Source organism: Falco cherrug, chromosome 1 (assembly GCF_023634085.1).
Source record: "Falco cherrug isolate bFalChe1 chromosome 1, bFalChe1.pri, whole genome shotgun sequence".
Lineage (NCBI taxonomy): Eukaryota > Metazoa > Chordata > Aves > Falconiformes > Falconidae > Falco > Falco cherrug.
In genome coordinates this window covers 45,568,986-45,591,825 of record NC_073697.1, presented here as the reverse complement: position 1 = coordinate 45,591,825, position 22,840 = coordinate 45,568,986, and positions in this window count along the sequence as shown.

Here is a 22,840-nt window from a genome sequence, read left to right as displayed (position 1 = left end):
TTGTTTCAAAGAATAAAAAGTGCTCAATTCAGCAGAAACTTGCAGCAGTATGCTGAGTTAGCACCTTTCAAAATTCCAGCCAAATTGGTGTGATTTTTGTTTATTTAGTCTCTGAAATGTATTATACTGACTTCAAGAAGAGTAAAGTTCTCTAATCTCTACCCCTCATTTCTTGAGCACAATTTACATATATAATTTTTAATATATGTTCTTTTTCATCGACCACTGACAAAAATGAAAGGTATGCCACTGTGTAGCATTTGGTGTTATGTAAAGCAACATCTCTATTTCCTATTTTACATTTAGAAATAATTTCTTTTTTCCCTAAACCAATAGAAATGTTGCTGTTTTAATAGCCCACACTGTAAGATGGGGCTATAAAATTCATATGCCTTTTTGTGAGCTGCAACAGGGAACAGCACAGACAAATGATGGTAAGCTTATGACCTCAACTTTGACATTAACATTTGAAAAAAAGGACATCGAACAGTAAATTAGGAGTGAACGGTTCAGTCTCTTCATAACTCACTTGCAATGATTTTGAATGGATGTGTTGTTTCCAGAACTGTAAGCATGGAAAAACTGGGACTGATGTTGAAAACTGTAATAGGCCCTAATTTGATTTTAAACAGTTACACTTTTTAAGTTACACAGTTGGAAGCTTGGTGAAACGTCTGAAGGTACGAACACAAGACACTTCTGGTAAACTGTAGGCATTTGTAATGCAATGTAAATTATTCTTCTCATCAGGGAAGGTGAAGCAGAGAGATCCCTGAGCTTTGCAGAGATACTCAGCTGTCCACTCAACTATTTGATGGTCATCAAGTCAATATTTCTGCATTGCCCAACAGCCCTACATGATTCACCCGTTGTTGGAGCAATATTGGTGTCAGGATTGGATTTCTGTTAGCTTTGACCCTTGCTTATGTATTCAGCCTACAACTATTTTTTCCCCTCTCACACTATATTTTTTTATAACATATGGTTTTTCATCTGTAGGTCTAGAAAGCCAGATGTCCACGGCTCTTTTGGTCAATACAATCTGTTATGCTGCCAATCATAAGCCCTTTAAATACTGCTACAGAAGATTACAGAGTTTGTTTTCATATCCCTGGTCTAAACCTATTTACCAGATTCATAATGATGCTCTAAACCAGTATCTGTACATTGCCCAGTCATACATGAACTGCTGTATTTTAGTTGTTAAGTAATGGGCAAGCAATGAAGCAGCTGTTGAAACATTGCGCTGGGTTTTTCTGTCTCAGGCTGAATGACAGAATTTGCCAGGTCATTTAATCAATTTCATACTGATTTAAACTAGATAAAATCAATCATGTTAGCTCATAGATTTGGTAGCTGGAAGGATTGTGTCACCTACATTGTAATGACATACTTTAATAATTTTTGAATTAAAAAGGAAAAGATCCTTTCCAGTGTCCACAATGCAGTAACCTAAAACCTGCTAAACTATTGCATGCAAGATAACTAAAACTGTAATTCCGAAACAACCAATTTGTAAACTAATAGGTTTTGTGCCATAATTAATCAAAATATGGCAAAATATGGATCTGAATGGTCAGTTGTCCTCAAAAGTGAGTTAAGATAATGTAAGTAGGGAAAAAAAATTCCATACGATGTTTAGAGCTGTTAATTTTTTGTGTCTGTTTTTTAATAAACATCTACTTTCTATATTTCATAGGCAACCTATGCATTGAGAAATTAAAAAAAAAAAGGAAGCTTCATTCTCTCTTAAGCCATACTCAATACAGATTATATTTACAATGAGATACAAAAGCATTTGTAATGTTTTGAAGGAGAGTCACAAACTTAAAGTTCAATTTGCACAGTGGATCATAAGGATGTGCGGAGGAAGAGCCGACAACCAGACTTATTAATGTGTCTTTTATAAGAGCCATTTTCTGCAGCCCTTCATTAAGCAGGGTTTTATTTTGGATAAAGGGAATTTTGCCCAGTTTGAAACTTGGAGCACAGCCATTCAGAACCAGTGAGTGTCCTCACTGAGGGTAAAGACAAGATGGTCAGGCCCTGCTGACCGAAAGGGGTCAAGACATCAGGCAGGTATGGACTTGTCTAATATTTAGGCATGAGAATGCACTGTTAGGTACCTGGCCTTCTCACATGTCCTTGGTAGAAATCATGTTTGGATGCTTCAGTTCCCTTTACAGTGGGAATTCGTGGGGATTTGGATGCCTCAAGGTGACCTCAGCAACAACCAACATGGTAAGCTGAGAGCTGAGAACAAACCCTGAGAGGCTGCACCTTGGATCCCACCTCCCGGGTGCCTTGCCGCAGGAAACTAAGGTGCCTTAATCCATTCTCCAGGACCTGAAGATAGGCACGCTGCCCAAGAGTTTTGGATATTTCAGTTCGTTTGTGGTTGATGCCTGCCCCTGTGTAGGCTTTTTACAAGGTGCCTGTCTCAAGAACAGACACAGTACTTCTGAAGATAAATTTGCATCCAGTGATCAGATCTGTGTTCATTCAGAAGGTGAAATTTATTTTTTCTAATGATGAAATAACATTGAGGTCAGAAGAAACTTGCCTGGGAAGTAAGACAACAAAGTTCAGTTCCTTCTTTGTCTAGGGTTCAAAGACCTACCTTCTACCTCCTCTGACAGCAACTGAGAGCTCTTGGCTGATTTGAGAAGTGGGTTCTTCACACCTCCTCCTTCTCACTTTTCCTCTTCCTCTGTCCTGCTGAAGTTGTGCCACTATAAAGAAAGAAATTTAGCAATTAGAGAAAGACCTAGAAGATCCATGGCTTTTTATTGCACTGATCAGGGCTTACACCTGAGAAAGGTTTCCTCTGCTGTGCTCCATAACCCTTCCTTCTGCAAATTATCAGTTGTCCCATAATGAGTGCCTTGTTTTCAAAAGTAGGTTATAATTTTTGTCAGAAGAAGGTGGTCTGCAGGAGAAACCCACAGAATAACAGTCCTGCTAGCCATACTTTTTCCCTATAAGCTTGTACAGCTTATTATGGAAAGATCTATACAAGCAACCACATACAACTATGCTGATTAATTTTTTGTACTAGTGTATTTCATAGTTGTTTTCTAGTTTCTTTGATTTTATTTTTCTAATACAACTAGAATTTACTTCGCATTCTGGACAACTGAATATTGAATAATTTAATCAACTAGTAAAATATGCTCAAGACTTGTGTTTTGAGTCCAATCCTATGGCATCAATGAAATGGGAACTTTTAGGGAACAGATGGGCATGAGTTTCCAAGTCACATATCAGGGCTTGGTTGTGCTTTTTCTACTTAACTTGATACTTGTCCTCAATGTGGACTTCATAAAGTCTGTATTGCCTCCTGCATGCTTCATAAAGCCCACGTCAGGGCCACACTCCAGAACAATGCCACACTTTATAAAGTGCAAATTGGCTGTGCAAACTTTATTAAGTATACGAAGCTGCTATTAATGCCTAATCACTCCCCAACAGATTAGCCAGACTGCTACTCAAAGGCATTGCTTTTCATCATGTCCAGCAGATTAAAATACTTTTTACTTTCCGATTCCAGCATTTTTATGTTTCATGAGCCAAATAAAACTAGGAAAATGTCAATGAGGTGAGAATATCTCTGTTGTTTGACTCCCTTGGTGCAAATATTCAAACATATGGCTTGGTTTGCCTCAAACTGTGCAGAGAAGTCCCATCGTGGTGATGGGACTATACCCATGTAGAATATGAGGTTAATAGATTTTCATGAGTTGAACCAGGAGCTGGGAATTTTTCAAAACATGCAATTCTGTATTAGAGATGGCAGTGCCTATTTAAAGTTTAACATGTGGCACTAGATTCACAGGAGAACGTAAACCACATTACAGCTTCTATCTCAGCACCTTGAAGACCCATTTTGCTGTTCATTCATACTTCTGTAACACTTATCTCTCATACAGAAAATTTCACAGGCTTCCAGATATTTGCTTGTAGCCATGTACAGAGCAATCGCCTTAGTCTAGAAAGAGAGCCATGCAGTGAAAAAAACTTAACTCACTTAAACGTGGGCTTCCTCCATCTCAGGCAAGTCCCCTAACCCACCTGGCTATGGAGTAAAAGTGAAAAATGGCACAATCCCTCCAGGCTAATTATGTGCTAAGCCCAGCATGGCAGATACATCTGGAGAGTACAACCACATGTGGCCCTGAAGCCAAGTTAAGGGATTGGCTTCTTCACAGATCTTACAGTTGCAAGCTCTGTGCTGTGTTGCTTGGTATTTTTCAGACTTATAAAATTAGGTGTGTTCGGTGACAAATATTTAGATAAATCTGTAAGTCCTAGGAAGAACTGTGAGTGTTGCAAATCTCAGCATAAATCCAATTGAGGCTCCACACAGTCTGCTAATGTCATTCCATGTTATATTTTTGTCTGAAATATAATTTGTAAGACTGCACAGTATATGGGGGCACTTTGTGGTCAGTGACATAGCAGATTTTCATTTTTTGAGTCAACCGTCCTTAATTTTAGGTTTCCACCCTACATAAACATTTTATCTGATATGACTGTTTGGAGAAGTTTCTTTCAAGTTAGCAGAGACTATCAGCATTTAAAGCCATTGCTTACTACCTGCTGCTTTTCCCTTCTTCCCATAACTGTTAGTCATTGGTTTTCTCTGTCTTACTGTTGAGGACTTGGTGCATTCCTGAGATTCTGTCTATGAGTTTGGTAGCCACGTATATACAGCATCCTTCATACAACTGTGGTAGTTGTACTCAGTTTTGAGGGACTAATTACAAATATCTTTGAAGGAGTGGAAAACCTACAGGTAAAGCATCAGAAGTTCTTGAGAACATCGTCTTACATGTGATGTAGGATCTGGAGTTTTGTGTAGTTTTGAGATCTCCAGTATGAACAAGAAAGGCATGGACATACCAGAGTGAGTGGGGAGTGCCTCCCCAGGATGGTCAAGGGGCTGGAGAATATGAAGTGTGAGCAGCAACAGAGAAGGCAAAGGGAGATCTTATTGCTGTGTCCAGCAACCTAATCCAGAGTATACAGAGGACAAACCAAGACACTTCGCAGAGTCCTGTGGCAATGGACACAAGTTGAAACAGAAGGAATTCTGATAGATAAAAGGATAAAGGTTTTCACCACGAGGTTTATTGCTCAGAAGCACAGACCCAGAAGGATTTTGGAAACTCCATCTCTGGAGCTATGCAAAACTCAGCAAGTCCCTGTGTAGGCTGATCTAGCTGGACCTGCTCTGAACTGCTTTTTTTGGGCTAGATGATTTCCAGGGTGCTGTCCAACCCATATAGTTTTTTGTGACTGTATAAGAAAAAAAAATATTTTTATTAATTCAGTATTTACCAAGTACAGGTTTACACTGAGTACAACATAAATACATAGAAAAGTGTTTTCTAGACTGTAGAGTTTATGCTCCAAATAAAACAAAGCCTTATATGTGTGTGTAGGGACTGGAGGTGCACTGAGGTGAAGTGATTTGCTGAGGTCCTACCAAAATTCAGTGATGGAAAAAGAAAAAGAATTATCTCAGTCTCATTCTTTCCACTGTCTCAGTTCAGACCATGGTGTATGCAGAAAGCATTGTTAGGTTACAGAGGATGGAAGGATTGCAAAAGTAGTATGAATGCTTTGGGTTTTTTCACTTACAAAAGATATTTCTGTCTATGACATTTTTCAGCAGTTAAGGAAGATATCCCACTCACAGCAGTGTAGTATCCAGATAGACACCCTATCACCCTCTTCTCTTGAAGATACAAACCCATTCTTTCTATTTCTGTAATTTCCTCTGATTACTCCAGACCAGTTCTGAGCAATGGGTTTCCAGTCAATTGTCTGTGAAATTCCTAAATGGGTATATGTAAGTAGTTCCAGTGTCACAAGATGTAAAAATAAGTTCTTTTGCAAAAGTTATTTGAACAAAGTAACTCTATCTGTGTTCTCTCTCAATGGGCTACAAGCTAAAATACAGTGCAAATATTGAATAACTGATTTCCAAAGAGATTTACAGTGGCTTGCAAAAGAAGACAAATAAAAATGACCCCTTTACATATATGATGTATTCTGGTCCACTCCCCCTTTAATAATTAGAAACATGGTTTCACTGATACACTTTACAAAACCATTCTGGGGATTCATGAATTTAAAAGCAAAAAAACCCCTATATGTGAATAATTCATACTTAAATAGCTCTGGGCCAAGATATTGCTTCAGTATTTCCAAGTATGCAGGTTTTATTATTCTCTTAAAGTAAGAATAAAAACAAGGTTGTTTTATCACACTTGGACTAATCAATGATATGCCTGAAGCACAGTTGGCAGTAAATGATCCATTTTAGTTTAAAACATTTTTTAAATCGATGTGTATTGTAAGGGAGTCATAAAATTCTTCAAATTAAAGGTTTTTGAGCCATAAAAACAAGTAATGTATTTAAGGGGTTTTTAAGGCAGTAATGTTTGCAAGTAAATAGGAGATGGGCCAAGCAGTTCCCTCTGAATTACCGTTCATCAAGTTTTCACACTCTATTAAGGTATCCTTCATGAAATATTTCTACATTACACTTCATGATGTAATTTGAACGCATTAGAATTAATTTGCCAATAAACTGCAGGGGAAATATGGAATATGCTACCCCCAAAAGCTTATGAACTCTCTCTGTGTAGCTTGGGTCACATTCATGAAGGTTTCCAATGTCAAGTTTGCGTTGATTTTGCAAGTGACTACAAGGCTTTATCCAGGAGCAAGCTTTTTACCCAGGGAGGGAAAGCGATGCCACCTGTGGGTCTGTGCGCTGGGTTCAGGGCTCTCAAGTCTGCTCAGTGAGTGCAATACATGGGGAAACCAATGAGCCAGTGCTGACTTTGTACAGTGGATACAACTTCTGAAGAACAGCCCTTTACCCACCCCAGGCAAGATCCGCCATGGCTTTCTTGGCCAGCCAACTTTTGACAAGTGTGTTGTGGTGCCAACCCACCGAGTCCTCTTCCCTGTCTAAAGTATGGCTTGCTTCTTGGAGAGGATGCAGAGCTGGCCCTTAGCTGTGTGGGTGAGCTTTAGGCAACGTGAGCTCGTCCAATGACAGCAGAGGGATTGCAGACCTGCAATACAATTTACAGGGCAGTGCCCCTTAGGACAGGGGTTTTGCCTTGTCCAGTTTTTTTATACAAATGCTTCAGGTTGCTTCTAACCTCTGCCACCCACCTTTGATGCTGAGGATCTAACACGACAGCCCAGGAATCACCCAGGAATGCAGAGGAGAGAGGTTGTAAAGTTTTCTCATTCTTTACTTCCAACTCTCATTCACATTGCTGGCAGCTTCACTGTCTGCATTTCTGAAGAACCTCTCACCGCAGGTTTTAGTTCAAAAGCAATAGATGTTCCATATGCCTTCACAACAGACGTGCCGTATTGAGCTTTGGAGAAAATCCACCGAAGGAGAGACTGTGTGTCCAGTGTTTATGCTCACTGCTTTTGGCTATAGTCAATGAGAGTGAATGGAAACACTGACAACAGGACATATTCCGTAGTGGAAAAACTGACATGTGATATCTCATAATCTTCATGATTATTATTTCCTTCTTAAAAGTTATGTAAAATATAGGAGTGAAGTAGGAGAAGAGCTGAGTTTTTCTAATCCTCAGCATTTTATGCAAACTAATCGGCAAAACCCCCAGCTCAGCAAAAAATCTTTCCCACTAAGCAGGACCACAGCTGGATGTGTCCAAATATCAGGAGACAAAATCCCATTTTGTAGGAATTCCATACATTACTGGAAACGAAAGCACAGAAAGCCTCAGAATAGGACTGTTCTTAAAAGATTTCTGACTTATTTACAGACCCAAAAGGTCTGCACCACTGGAATGAAGCTGGAAATCTCTTTTTCTTCCTGCAGTACTTTTTTTCTACAGGACTCTTTCTTCCCACAGCACAACCAATTCCCATCGTGCTGAGGCCTTGCAATCCAACTGTTGCAATTTCCCCTTTGTCAATGGAGATAGTGGAGCCGTGGCAAAGCTTTTTGGCAGCTGCTTGCCTCTTCGTGTTTGCGACCACCTCCGATATCCTCCACGCCTGGATATAGTCGGGACCAAAGGGTCCAGGGGTGAGCTCAGCAACCCAGGGCAGGCTGACCTGTCCCACAGCTCCCTACGGGTGCTGTCACTTCCCAGCTTCCCTGAGAATCTGCGTTATGCCCTTTGCCCAAGGTCCCATGGGAGCAGACGCTAGAATAGGCAGCTGAAACGTAAAGGAAATCAGGTTATTCTACGTCGGGCAGAACAATGGTCTAGAAGTTGAGAATAGCTAAAACTCAAGTGATGAGGTGAGAGAGACTATCAGTTACCCAGTCTCCTGTTTTCTGGGATGGGTTTGTGTGCACTCTCTACCAATTCACCAAATTTTATTACAACTGTACAGTTTCTGAAGGCAAAAAGAGAAGGCAGGACATGTTGCATGCAGCATTTGGAGATGTTGTAATGGGCCACAGAGCGAGGACCCTAGCTTTTGGTCAGATCAGTGGGAAATGTCAAGGAAGCAGCTGGCATGAGTGTGTCTCCTGGCCAGTCTCACCTTGGATTTCTTCTCCTATCGCCAACTGTAGCAGAGCACTCTCTGATTTTCACATCTACAGTCCCCTCATCTAGAAGATGTGAGGTGTGAGAAGATCTTTTTTATTTTGGATGATAACGTGTTTAAAAATAAATAAGGCTGTGTGATCAGAGCAGAGAGCTGATTTTCTTATTCATTCTCTCGTTCCTCTGGCAGAAAAATCTTGGCACTCTCTTGAAGAAACATGTTATGTTTCCAGTGAAAGGAAATAATTCCAGTCATTCTCGAGTAATCTCTCTATCCACTACTGCATTAATACTACAGGTCCTTAAAAAGAGACCCATCTAACTTTTTTTGGCTGAAATGTGGTCACTGAGTAAAGAGGCAGGAAATTAGAGATATTTTTTTTTCTTTGAGTTTCAGGAGAAGCTATCTCCTCACACTCACTGCCAGAAGTCCTAAGAAAAATTTCAAATTAATAAATAACGCTATTCTTACTGAAAATTTTGCAGAAACATTTGGCAGTAAAGAAAGACCAGTTGTAGATTCTTTACAGTAAAAAGTTTAAAATGGAAAGTCTGACACATTCTTAAGCTATAATAACACTAATGGGATCACTATAATTCTCGGTTCAGATTATAGGTTATAAAATCACTGCCAAATGCCCATATATTCACAAGCCTGCAGAAAACAATCTGCAAAATGAAATATGGAGAACTGCTGAAGGAAAGTACAGGCAGCTGTAAATGTAGGAGATATAATGATAAAGCCAAACCTAAAATCAAGATACTGTTGATAACTAGTCAGAGAAATTTCACTGATACCCTATCAAATTGAATTTAATCACTGACAATTTCCATTATCCAAGAATACAGTTATTTATTTGCAGACATTCTGAGACAAGAAGCTTTCCTAAGATGGGATTAATTTTGAGGACATATATCAAGTACTAAACAGGAAAGAAATTATAGGGGTGTTATATCCAAACTGAATATAAATCATGGAATACAGACTCAAGGTTACATCAAGGAGAAGGAACTAAGTTCCAAAAATTTTCTGTGGAAATATTAATTAATTTTGGTCACATGTAAATTAATAGTTTTCTCATTGGAAAAAACCTGTTTTGTTGACAGTGCAGTTCAGAATACTAGGATTAAACACATTAAGATAAAGGGACCCTAAGGAGACTTGGTTTAGCATGAATGTACAACTGCTAGAGATAATGTAAACGTATCTATAGTTTCATATTGAAGTAGATGACTGTGAGACTGCAAGATGGATGAACAAATGGACCATTTCCCACTAGATTTCATATTCCTTCATAACTGCATGTAGTCGGAGTTTGCAAGAGGTTTGTTGAGAAAGAAAAATAAAAACATGGAGCTATTAAAAGGTGGAGACCTGACTCCTTTGCGGGCAGAAACAGCACAGTAAACCACTAATGCATATTTCTGGTATTACTAATAAGTTGAGACCAAAAACCTCCCAAGCATAATACACACAACAAAATGTAAGGACTAGAAATTTTTCCAGTGTGAATTAACAGAAATTAGGAGTTTGAAATGCAGTAAGTATATATTTTTTTGAGTGAAACTCTCTCTGGATTGCAACTGTCCATGACATGGTCTTGACTGCTCTAGTTTCCTCATAACTGATGTATTTGCATTTCTTATTTTATTTCTGTCAGTCTGTAATTTCATTTCAGTTTGTATTGGCTTAGCAATGAGCATCCTTAAAAAGTGATAGCTGCAGGCATGTGGGCAGAGAAAGGTGACTCTCAGTCTGTAGGACATTGTAACTTCTCTGCTTAAGAAACTAAGCACTTCAGGAGCTAATAGACAAGGAACTATGCAGCTGAACCATTTCCTATAGATCAGTGGCTTCCCTAATTAGAGTAATCAATAGAAAATAAAGACTTGAAAATGCTATGAGGACCATATGAGGTATGGACAGCTGTTTCTCCCTATGTGATAGCTGTGTGTAGAGGTTTGCATAACTGAATTGAAATTATTAAGGTCTCTGTGGGGTAATTTTCCATGCGTAGGTCCTGCAGAGTCTGTTTTTCACTGATACAAATTCCCCTTCCTGAACCTTCCCCCACCCTAAAAGCCCATTTTGAAAATTTCCATTTGTCCTTCCTGCATGACTGACTGTGACTGCTTATGGCTTGTGAATGCTGTTCATAGAAGCACTATACAATGAAAATCACAAGCAAAATATGTGTTTTAATAGCTGTTCTTATTGCAGACCTGTAAGCCTTGGTGGGGCTCTTCAGCAGAAAGTTTTAAAAGTTTCCAAACAGTAAATTTAACCTCAAAACTTGTGTCTGATGACTAAATGGAATCTCACCATTTTAAATGGCAAAACAGAAGTACCAAGGAAAGAAACCTCATGATTCTGAATTTGGGCACTTGAAAGGTTATATTGGCATCTAACAAGGCATGCTTTCTATTTTTTTTTTGGAAGCAGAATTGGGCTTGTGGCTCCAGCACAGTTCATTAAAAAGGTCTTCAGGTTTTCGTTGGAAGGTGAGGATGCCCGCCAGCTGCTAGTGTAAAAGCATCTTACTTATTTTACTAAATGTGGACATTGCTGTTTAATATCAGTACTTCAAGTAGTCTTGAAGGGAATTGCCCAAGGTCATGCAGTACCTTTGGGTAAGACCTCAAGCGTTTGACTCACTTCACTCTGTAATGCAATGAGCTAAACGAATTGCTGCTGTGTGGGAGCCAGGAGGTCATGCACCGAGAAATTCCCTCCTCAACAAAGCCACCAAAAAATGAAGCATGCATGCAGGCCTGGAGACTGGCCTTTCTGATTTTCTCTGGCCTGCTTTGGGACTGCAAGCTTCTTCATAGAAATGATGCAATCCCAGAAACACCTCAGTGTTTGGTTGGCATAGCTTGTTTAGTGACTCACTTTTTCAATACATAGGAAAATACAGTTAGCTAAGGAGAAGCCCAGACCTCTTAATCTTCTTTTTAAAACAGTAGTTTTGGGGAATAGAACCCTTTATTATAACTTTTTATCTTGCTTACGTTTCAGAAAAAAGAATTTGAGATTGAAGTACTGATTTGGTATCCTTGACTGGTCTGAAACACAAGCTACCCTTCCATCTCCTTATGTGTTGTGTAACCCATGGAATAAGCTTCTTGTTTCTTGAATACAGCTGTAAAACGTGTCCTTTCCTCTTCCAGTGATTGCTAAATAACACTGTGTCTCTCCTCTTTTTGTGGGTGGTAGAGAAGGGAAAGGAAGTCTTCAAAGTGAAGAACAGGGAATCTTGTTCTGTGGGGCAGCCGATGCTCCAGATGCAGATGCAATGCAGAAAGGGATGGCTGGAGGAGGGTGGACATGGCTCCTCTGCATGCCGAGCTGCTGGTATGGCTGGAGAGGTCACCTGGGCAGCATGCTGTGGGGCTGGTTAATAGCTAGTAGGCAAGTCTGGACTTGAAGGTGATCTTAAGGTCAGTCTAAACATCCAGGGAGGCTTATCCTCCGTGCATTTATGATTTCATTAGGTTGTAATTAGCTGAACAAGGACAATGCCTTCTATAGAACAGAAGGAAAAAAGCTTCTGGTTATTGCATTTGGGGCATTAAAGTAGAGTTCTTGCATACTAGCTACAAAACTTTATTTGCTGGCCTGACAAGAAAAATCTTCTGCTCCCAGAGACCCACAGACTCTGTGGTGCGGCAGCTGGGACACCACATACCTTGCTCTGGAAGCAAAAATAGTGGTGGGAGGCAAGAAATGACAACCTTGAGATCTGGGCAAGGTGTGAGCAGCCAGCGCTAACCCAACCTGGAGAGAGAGATGTGAAAAGCTTTTAGACAAAGCTCCCCAAATGGCAGATCTCTGTGATTAATCTGTCATGCATCGCTTCCACTGGAGACCTAGAAGCAAGTGAAAGACAGTGATGAATACTCATGTTATGTGACTTTTGAATTGTTATGGCTTTTAAAAAATGTAATTATCAGAAGTTTCTATGCATTCTAGAAGGATTAAGTCTCAGAACATAAGACTATGACCTCCAAAAGATGTGCAAAGCAGTGAGTTGCGCTTGGCGTGGCTGGAGTTTGTGTTTGGACTCATCCCACTGAATGCAGAAAGGGAGACTGGGGGCATCATCACAACCATACTTGATAGAAATATTAACACATAAAAAAGAAACGGGATGGTGGTGGTGGAATTCTGAATAAAAAAGATTAAAAAGGGTGAGGAGACAGCTTTTTCCTCTTGGAAATGGAGGAGGGAGATGGTTCGGAGTGGAGTTTCTGAGACAGGCAAGGCAGGCTCAGCTTACCGAGTTAGTTTTGGAGGATGATCCTGAACAGTAATGCTCAGGAAGTGAACTTTTGCTGAATTTTGCTCTCAGCTTGCACAGTTGGGTGCCAGGGGAAATCCTAAATGACAGTTAGGGGAGGAGACTGGTTTCTGGGTTCTCTATGGGATGTTTCCAACTTTATCATCATGTGTTTCACTGCTGTTTCACTGGGATGAAACTTTTTAATCTTTAAGCTGTCTGATAATAAGAATCATTGGAAAGGAATCTCAGAAGCACAATACACATTTATTTTTTTCCTGTGGGAGTAATAAATGCAAATAAAATTATTTATAAGAATATAGCCTTCAGGAGCTTCTGTCCTTGCTGACATCTAGGCGATCTCCCACTAAACTGCAAGGATCTCTTTGGGGCTGATTTCAGGTACCACAATGTAATGGTGTATCTTTCTAAGTATATAAATATAAGAGTGTAATTTCCTGCGGTGGGTGATAGCTAGTGCCTCTTTGGCAAAGCCTATGTGGTAGTGAGAGACCCCCGAAAACTGAGTGGCTTCAAATCATTGTAGTTCTTACCGGCAGAGTCCTATGCTTTCAGCAACAGTTGCTGCTGCTGTTTTGCTTTCCTTACCCACCAAATTCTTGCTGAAATAAAACCTGTATTAAGCTAACCTGAGCCCTCCGGACTCTAGCTGCTCTCCAAAGTCATTATGAGTGTTGCCCAGCTCAGTTCACTGTACGACATAGCCTCTATTTAGCTCCTGCCAAAATTAACTCGGTTTAATTTTCTGTAAATCACAGTACTACATCTGATTTTTTTTGGGACTCTGTTTCTTTACACTTATCCAAAGTCTGCACTGTGGTTCTCTACCAAGCAAAAGAAGACAGATGTTAGATGAAAGGTGCTCTAGAGAAAAAAAAAAATTAAGGACAATGGATATCAAGAGATGAGAGAGCATTTCTGAGAGCAACTGGGCAATGGAACTTAAGAATGATACAATCTTAAAAAAATGCACCTTCTGTTTTCAGTTATAAAGAAACAAAACTCGTAACCTTATATTGAACTTTTTTTGTTTTTATACTTAGAGGTGCTATGTTTAGGGGAGGAAGAGAGAAGTGATTTTATGTAGCCTCCAGCATGATGTTGTGTTTTTCATACAATACTTTCCTGTTCATTCTGCTTTCATATTTTTTTTTATATATTTCAGGTTTTGGGTTGCTCATAGAAATGATTTAAAAGAAAATATTCTTCAGCAAATCTCAGCTATGCCTCTAGTTCCTAGCATTTTAAAAAGAAAGGTCCTCTGTCTTGTATATTTACATAAAGTCTGAATGCCGGATTTGGAACATGTAATAAAAATATGCTTCTCTGGGATTTGTTCTTAGGGAAAGAGAATTCCCCATGACCAAAAATACCCCAGTAATAAGCATTTACTCTGTGCTGGCACCACTGTGACCTTAAATGATGAGCTTGCCCCCATTTGTAGCCAGTTTCCCTTTCTTTAAATGTACAGTTAAGTCATTTGTAAATATCATAACTAAATCTGGAAGTGTAATTTAGTGACTCTATTTGAGGATTAAGAAGAAGAACATTACTTAGAACCATATGTAATCTTTTCTCTTTGTTTAATTTAGTTTATGCTATGCATGCCTTATCTTACAGTCATTCTTCACTCCAGCTCACTTGATATACTTGCAATGCTGTTGATAATACCATCAGAAAAATAGCTAAATATTCATTTCTTTGTGAAACAAAATGTATATACTGTGAAGCGCACTGACATTAGTGATGTCAGATCGTTGTCCCTAGGAAGGAGATGGGTTGCTAGATCATACTGTTCATTTTCCAACTAGACAAGATTTAAAACTACAAGGAGGTTTTAGATTTTACACTTGAGCGTACTAACTGGCTTTATTAAACACTTGGAGCAACACTCTAGTTTCATTTACCAAGAGTGCCAAAGAATTTAAATTCTCTACTGAATATAGTCTGCATCATGGTCTTTAGTTTATTAAGGTGTTATTTATGTTTTTTTTTCAGTGGGACTGCCACTCAGGTGCTGTGTGTATCTGATGTTTGATTATTGTGCCAAAGTGAAAATTGCTGATTAATTTGAATATCTTATTATTCATTACAAACCTCACAAGATTTATTCTTGCTGGGCTCACCTTGCAGTTCCTTATGGTAGTTGAATTTACACCTTATTTCCTCTGGAGAGTATGGATGGCAAAATAATTTTAAAGTCCTGAGCAGCTGCTTTTGAAATTATTCCAATTCCTTTTCAAATTAAATTGTCTTAATTTGTAGCCTTACTTTTTATTCTTTTCATGAAAACCTATCCATTTCCATGTGCACATACTGTATTGTCAACAAACATAATTCTTTGTCATACACTTGGAAGCAACATGGGGCAGATCCTCGCCTGGTGTAAATGCCCATAATTCTGTTGATTGTTGCCTTTTCACAATGTTGTTGTTCACACCATTTGAATGAAATTTTGTGGAGGACACCTTCACTATTGCTCGGTGTACAGCTGAGGCAGGCACACATGAGGAAGTGCCTGAGAGATTACTACGAGCTGGGCAGAGCAAGGATATCTCCTAAAATAGTGGTGTCTCATGTCATCAACAGCTAGCTTTGGCAAATCTGAGAGTTAGGTAAAAGGAAGACTTTGAAAACCAGGCTCTGGGGCTCAGCCGAGCTGACACAAAGCCGTTCCCACCATTCCTTACCTCCCAAACCACTCCTTTAGCACTCTAATTCAATGCCCAGAAACAAATAGCCACACACAAATAAATCCTCTGGCACAGCAGTGGCTAAGGAACAGAAATAGCTGTGTCTCAGTTACAAGAAGGATAGATCCTCAGCCAGCAGTGGCCCCCAACTCAGTAGACAAATTAAATGCAGAAAGACAAAAATGAAAAAGAGAGAACAATGTTTCATTGGGGAAAAGAAGATCAATCATCAAAAGGCAGCTGTAAGAAAAAAGACTGGGAAGCACAGACATACACGCAGGCATGCACACACAGATCAATACATGGGACTATATACAAAAATATCTTCTTAGAAAGTTTCAGCCCAATATGAGGTCCAGCTATTAGGTGGCCCTTTTTCCACAGTAACATCAAACAGAGATTCATTATGATCTAGAATCCTTGATTTTCCTTATTATTTCCTATGTTTATTTCTTTGAGGTCTTCATCTGTCTTACAGAAAAACCCACAGGAAGAGTCATGCTTCTTTTGGTAAGAAGCGAATCCAGATTCACATTTTCAAGTGGTCATGAAATATAACTATGTACCTGCAGTCCAGTCCAAGATTTTAAAGAACCTCTACTATTATTGGCAAGGGAAGAAATATGGTATAGAAAAAGGCAATGTATCTTTTTCTTGAATCAAGAGAACTGTAATCAGGATTGCTACAGCCTTGCTGTGTCTGAAAGCAATTTGACAGACACTCGTTGTGCAGTTGGTATAAAATTCTACCAGTATTTTTACACTCTGACAACATGTGGAAAATTGTGCTGGTAGAAAAGGAAGTGAGGCTGTTGTCTAATTAAATATCAGAGTGAATTATCTGGCGTTCAATAGTAAAATTAGTTTTAATTAAATTTAATGTTGACAATAGAAATTAATTGTTTCACTGGCCACAGGACTGAGGAGTACATTATAAGGATATCTAATCAATGGCAGCTCTAACACTGGAACTGGCATACGGGAAGCATTTGTCGACATGTCATTAGGACTCAATCCAACCCTCATTGAAATAAACTTTCCATTGATTTTAATAAGAAATACATTAAACTCTGGATACCACAGTTCACCATAATATGGTATCTCTGCTTTTAGAGTTTGGCACAGGATCAAATTCTGTAATTTAGCTTGCAAATTTGCTACAGGGAGTGACCTTACCCATATTATGTGGTATGACAGCTACAAAACAGCTGCTATCAACTTCGAAAATGGTCATTTTATAAGCTGGGAAAAGAGTTTGTCATGGTAGACTGTTATATTGAAGTAGATAGATACAAGCTCAGGAAACATGGCAAAAAGATAATTACCCAGTAAAAACAGCACTAAATGAAAGTCTTTGGTTTCCTACCTGTGCAAAAGCAGCAGTTTCAGTGACTAAATAGACACTCCAAGGAAACTTTTCAAAGATATTCATATGGCATAAAAATTCAAAGGCAAGTCTTTGAAGTTTTTTGGATTCCTAATTTTCTCAGTAATTGATAGTTTAGTAATCAATGGATAAATCAATTATAGAAATTGACAGGAATGGTGATATCTCTTCTATAATCTCAATTTAGTCCAAGTTCTAAAATTGACTTGTTTTCCATAAATGTACCCAGTGTGCAATCCACATCTCTGTGAACATGACAACTGTGTTTGGGAGTTCTTTGCAGTTCTACTGTAGGTTTGGTTGCTCTTCCAAGCTCAGCATTTAAGCCAGTGCTTGTCATACTTCAATGCATGGAAATAGATATCTGCATTAAAAATAGCTTCAGTATTTTCTAGGTCACTTACGACTACATCCTTCAGAAAGTCGGCATTTTTGCAGCACTTAAGCATCTGCTGTGTGACTGACACTAGCTGCCTACATAATTTTATTAATGCTATTCCATAATGATATTTTGGCACATGTCCTCTAAACCTATTAAGATGACAATTGCTGGAGACCGCAGCCACACAGGCTGACCAACAGGAAAGGTTTGCAGTGCAGATGTCTACAGCTAAGCCAGTTGTAGAGGTGTTTTTATAGCCAGTGGGGAGAAATGGGCACTTCTACATCATGATTCATCTCACCCTACAGTAGACATCTAAATTAAGGCAGAACCCAGTCTTAAAATTGTTTAGTGACATAAAAGAAATGGAAGGTGACTGGCTTTGATATAGGTGTTCCCACTGTGGATACATACAGTTAAGTGTGATGAATCTTGCCCTGATGGAGGCATTTTGACCTGGCAGCACTTAGCATCTCCTTCAAAACCAAGCAACCAACAGGAGCACAGTAATATTATGTAGAATATTGTGGTTAATATTTGTCATACAGGGAGAAGATTTTAATTTACTTTCTGGCCTTATGACCTGCTGTAGGTTTGAGTCCCCAGTAAAATCTCTCTTACTGTAAAAAAGCGCATTTTTGAGGTCATAAGAAAAAGTGTATTGTTAGGTCTTCATTTATAAAAATTATCCCTCTAAATAAGTATAACACTACAAGGATATAAATGTACATAAGGATAAAGCTAGCAATTGCTGCTGCATCTTTAAATAACCTATTCACCAACCCCCCGCATCATTTAAACCATTTGCCTGTGTCAGAGACTGAGTAATGTATGTAAAATTATCAGTTTAGTCTTATCTTGGTGTGTGCTGAGTGGTGATGAATGTGCTCTTACTTTACAGGTATGTGCCGAAAAATTCTGTGAGAGCTCAAGTCCATGCTGTTGCCCTAGGGTACCAACAGAGTCTGAAGACATTAGTTTAGAGCTGGCTTGAGTGTTTCTGTACTACCCCTTAGTTATGTCTGTAACGAAATGTAGAGGCACTCTAGAAAGAATGGGGTACTTGGGGGTACCCAAATGGGAAAGGTGTCTCTTGTATACTTTTTATGGAGTGGCTACAAATGTTGAGTGCTGGTATTTGCAGATTAAAATACTGCATCTTGAGGAAAAAAAAACAGAAGGTAAATATTCTCAAGCCATTAAAACTTGATTGGAAGGAAAACTTATTTGCTAATGACAGTCAGCTCTTAGCTAGCCTCTTGCAACCCCCCCAAGCAAATAGATTTGTGATCACTGGGGACAGCCAGTGAGAATCATGCAAAAGTTCTGTCTTTAAGGGAAGAACAGGGGGTCACATTCAAGCGTACTGGGCTGAAGTGTTTCTTATGCATGTTAGTGTTGGGTTGCTTATAGCACGTCTTGAAAATAACCATACTGGGCTTATGAAGAGTTAAACTTCATATACCTACTGATGCATTGGCTAGGGACCAACCTGTGTAGGCTCTATTAATAAATTACCATCCATGCCCAGGCTGGTTGTCTCAAGAGCACTTCGAAGTTCAAACCATACATAGTTCTCGGATTTATAGGTGGAAGATGTATTTGAGCTTGAGAATGGGCTACAGCCACGTTTGGTTGTCATTGTCACAATGTGGTTGATGCCCCAATACCTACCAGGATTTTCCAGGACGTGCCTTGCTGCTCTAGGATTTGGGCTTTTCTTCCAGACATTGCGCTGCCATCTGATGAGCAGGTGTTTTGTGCATGAGAAATGGTAGCAGCTAAATGAGCTTTGCAGGGGTGAATGGTATTTTTAATAGACCTGCCTCCTGTCTAGGTGCCCGAGAAGAAAAATCTACAGGAACTCAAGAAATAATTACCTCTGATGCTGAGGAGTGGAATTGCAAGGGTGATCCCAGAGAAGGGAATAGAAAGATCTAATTAATAGATTGTAAAGCTGAAAGAGACTACTGTGACCATCTGATCCCATGTAGCAGAGGTCATAGGTCTTCCCTGAATTAATTTCTACTTGAACTTGAACATTTCTTTTTAAAGCCATCTAGGGCTGATTTATAAGTTGCTAGTGATGGAAAATCTTGCAGACATCTTTAAGCTGTGCCAGTGATTAATCATCTTCACTGCTGGGGAAGAAAAAAACGGCATAACTTTATTTTTGGTCTGAATTTGTCTGATTTCAACTTCCATGAATCTCAACTGTGAGTTGTTACAGAACATACTGACTCAATTTCCATTCTTTTGCTCTTCTTCCAGCAAAAGATATGGTTCTGTTTTCCTTGGATTATCTATGTTATTTTAAGGTCATTGAGAGAGAGAAAAAAGGAAAGAAAGAAAGAAACTGATGGTCACTGCCAGTACGAGACTTATGATTTCTTGCTCTGACTCTCTGCACCAAGCAGAAGAAATAATTCTGAGCTCCATTTTGGGATTGTGTTAAGCACTTCATGATGTTACAGGCATGCAGGGAGCATTTAAAAGCACCTCTGCACCCAGCTCCTTGACTTTCTCATGCATATAGGCACTTCTGAAGGCCCAATAATAATGCTTTGGTACTGAACAGTTCTTCCCCTGCCTTCCCCCTGCAACCTTTAATCTCTGCCTCAGTTGCCCGAAGAAAATATATGTAGAATGCTGTGAGGTTAAACATGACAAGACTGGGAGGTGTCCGTGAGCAGGAGGCAAAGGGGATGCACGAGTACATGAAATAGATGTGAGTGTTGGTTGGTAACTGTGCAAAGGAAAGATCACTTCCATATCATACTTCTGGCTGGGAATCTCTGAAATCCAGTGCCCCTTCTGTGCTGTTGTAACCCTCTGCTGAACCATCCATTTGCTTTCGGAATAATTTTCTCAATGTTTTTCCAGGACAGTACATAACGACTGCCTGCTGATCCATACCGTGGATTTGGAATCTGCTCTGCGCCCCTCTGAAGCTGGCAGAAAGGTGCTTCTGGATGGCAGCAGGCACTGGGTGGCCCTTTCCCCTGGCATGTTCCCCTGACGTCCTGCCACTGAGGTATGCTTCTTGCAGCTAATCATTGGAGCAGTCTACCTGTTTTCGCTGGCTGGTGAGTATTTGAACTTCAGTTCTCACTCTCGGGACCTGAAAGCATAATTCTCTTACAGCAGCAATGCCAAATAAAAAGGCAGTGTAATTGATGTGACTATTTTTTAGGTGGACTCAAAAGAAATGAGCTCAGGTGTGACTAGATTGTTCCAGCCAGGTTTGCTAATTTTCTCTCTTTTTTCCTTCTTTCTTTCTCTTTGTTTTCTACCACCCCCCCCACCCCCCCCCCCCCCACCCCCCTTCTTTTGAGAAGAGTAAACTTGCTTTTGGAGGATGTGAAGAATCCATTTGTTGATTCTCTTTAATGGTGCTCCAGTTCTTCTAGTGAGAAAGACAGGCTGTAATATTTAATGGAGATTTTGTGGTTCTAAGAATTACTTTTTTTGAATAATCCCACAATATATTTTCCTATTTAAATAGCAGAACTGAATCTGAAATGAAGAAGTTCATATGACAACGAGATGCTAAAAGTTCTCAGAAAGGAAGAAGTTTGACAGGAAATACAGAAATGATTTAGAACAAGAAGACATTAGCATGGACCTGGTAAAGATCCAGCATGAATGGGGAGTAGCAATTAACATCATTTCTTGTTTTTTCCTCTTCAATTTTTAGTCTGAAGGAAATGCTGCTTTTATAGCTTTTAGCTCAGCTGTTTCATTTATCCGTGTTGTGCTGCAATGATAAAAATCAGGAAAAGGATGTTTTGGAATTTTTTTTGCCAACTCTTTTTGTTGTAAACTGCCTTTGATTATGAAGCAGAATGCATTATTGATTTTCAACTGCTCAGGATTATTAGAAAGAGTACATTTGTGCTGTGTCTTGTCATATATTTCAAACACAAATAAGTTTTCAGGTTATTTTACGGAGAAATGTTGTGGGCCCAGCTGTCAGTTCCTACGCACTCAAAGACATCTGAAATCCTGTCTGCTTTTCTTAGTCCCCCATGATTACTCAGGAGAAGGTCCTGTTTTTCTTCAATGGGAGCCTTGCCTGGGAATCGGCTTCAGGATGGAGGTCTGTCTTTTTATTCAGCTCTCGACTGGAGTCCAGTTGACTAATATTACAAGATAGTATTAATACTTTGCTGTCAGAATTTGTCAATCCAGAGAAAGCCAGGCTGACTCACTGGAAAATATCCTCATGAGAAAGAGACTTTCACAACTGCTTATCTGAATGCACAGAAAGATAAATGCTATGGTTCAGACTTTCTCTCCAGAGAGAGACTGTTCTTCAGGAAAAGTCAAAACAGACACACACTCGAAGTAGGCTCAACAGATTTTACAAGATATGACATAAACGACAAAGAATTTCTAGCAGTGGCTCTCTGCAGACAGATTTATGGAAGATTGAGGGCTTGAGGATTAAAATCCCTGTTGGCTGGGGTGAGACAACCTGGTTATTCTGTCCAGATGGAAAGGAGAGTAGTAGCAGGGTCCATCTCCAGAAAATTAATCTATTCAAATGGTGCAATGCTCTCTTCAGCTGGCAATGCCAGAGTGACACCGAACATAAACACTCACGGATTGTGGCTTGCATTGATATCCTCCAGAGAACAACAGAAAGCAAGAGGAAAGTGGTACCAGGTGTTAAATTCTTCAGCTCAGAAACCGAACAAAGTGAACAAAAAGTAAATTGAGGGGACGACTTTGTAGAGCAGGGAGCTACATCACCAGAAGCCATCAGCAAGATGCATCCAATATGAGAAATAAAGATTAATGCTACATTTAACCCAATTAAATATTTTTTATATAAAACTACACTGGTGAAAATATACCTCAGAAATTTTCACTGCTAAAATTGTCTTTTACGTTCCATACACTGCTGTTTTTTGTTTTGCATTGACTGAAAGTCACGCAGCCAAACAGATCTCTGCTGGCATCTAGAAGATTCATGTGGAGAAACAAGGAACTGGAAGGATAGGATAGGAAAAATTACGTGAATAAAAATAAATGGGGAAAAATTCAGTATAATGGCTTTTTAAAGTGATGCAGATGAACCTTAGCTTCAGATGACATGCTTTTATTATTATTATTTAAACAAAACCACCCTAAAAACCATGAAGATAATTATTTGTACAATTTTTTTCAAAGTGTCACATGACAGAATGTCTAAAGTGTAATTAATTTATGGGCACAGAACCCGAAGGTCCTAAGGGGAAACACATTTTCTTAAAAGTAGTGAAGGTCATGTCCTGAATATATTTGTTTCTTTCTAGCACAACTGCGGGCAGAACTGACTCGGTCAATACTGGGATGTTGATATTGAAAAGTCTTGTCTAATTTTTGCTTCTGTGAGTAGTTCTGACGGCTTCTGTGTGGTTGTCCACAGTGGTGGTGGCGGTAAATCTGCTGTCCTGCTCCTAACCATGCAGCTCTCTAAATACCTATGAAAGTTGTACATTGATCTCCCTGATGTTCCTTCTACA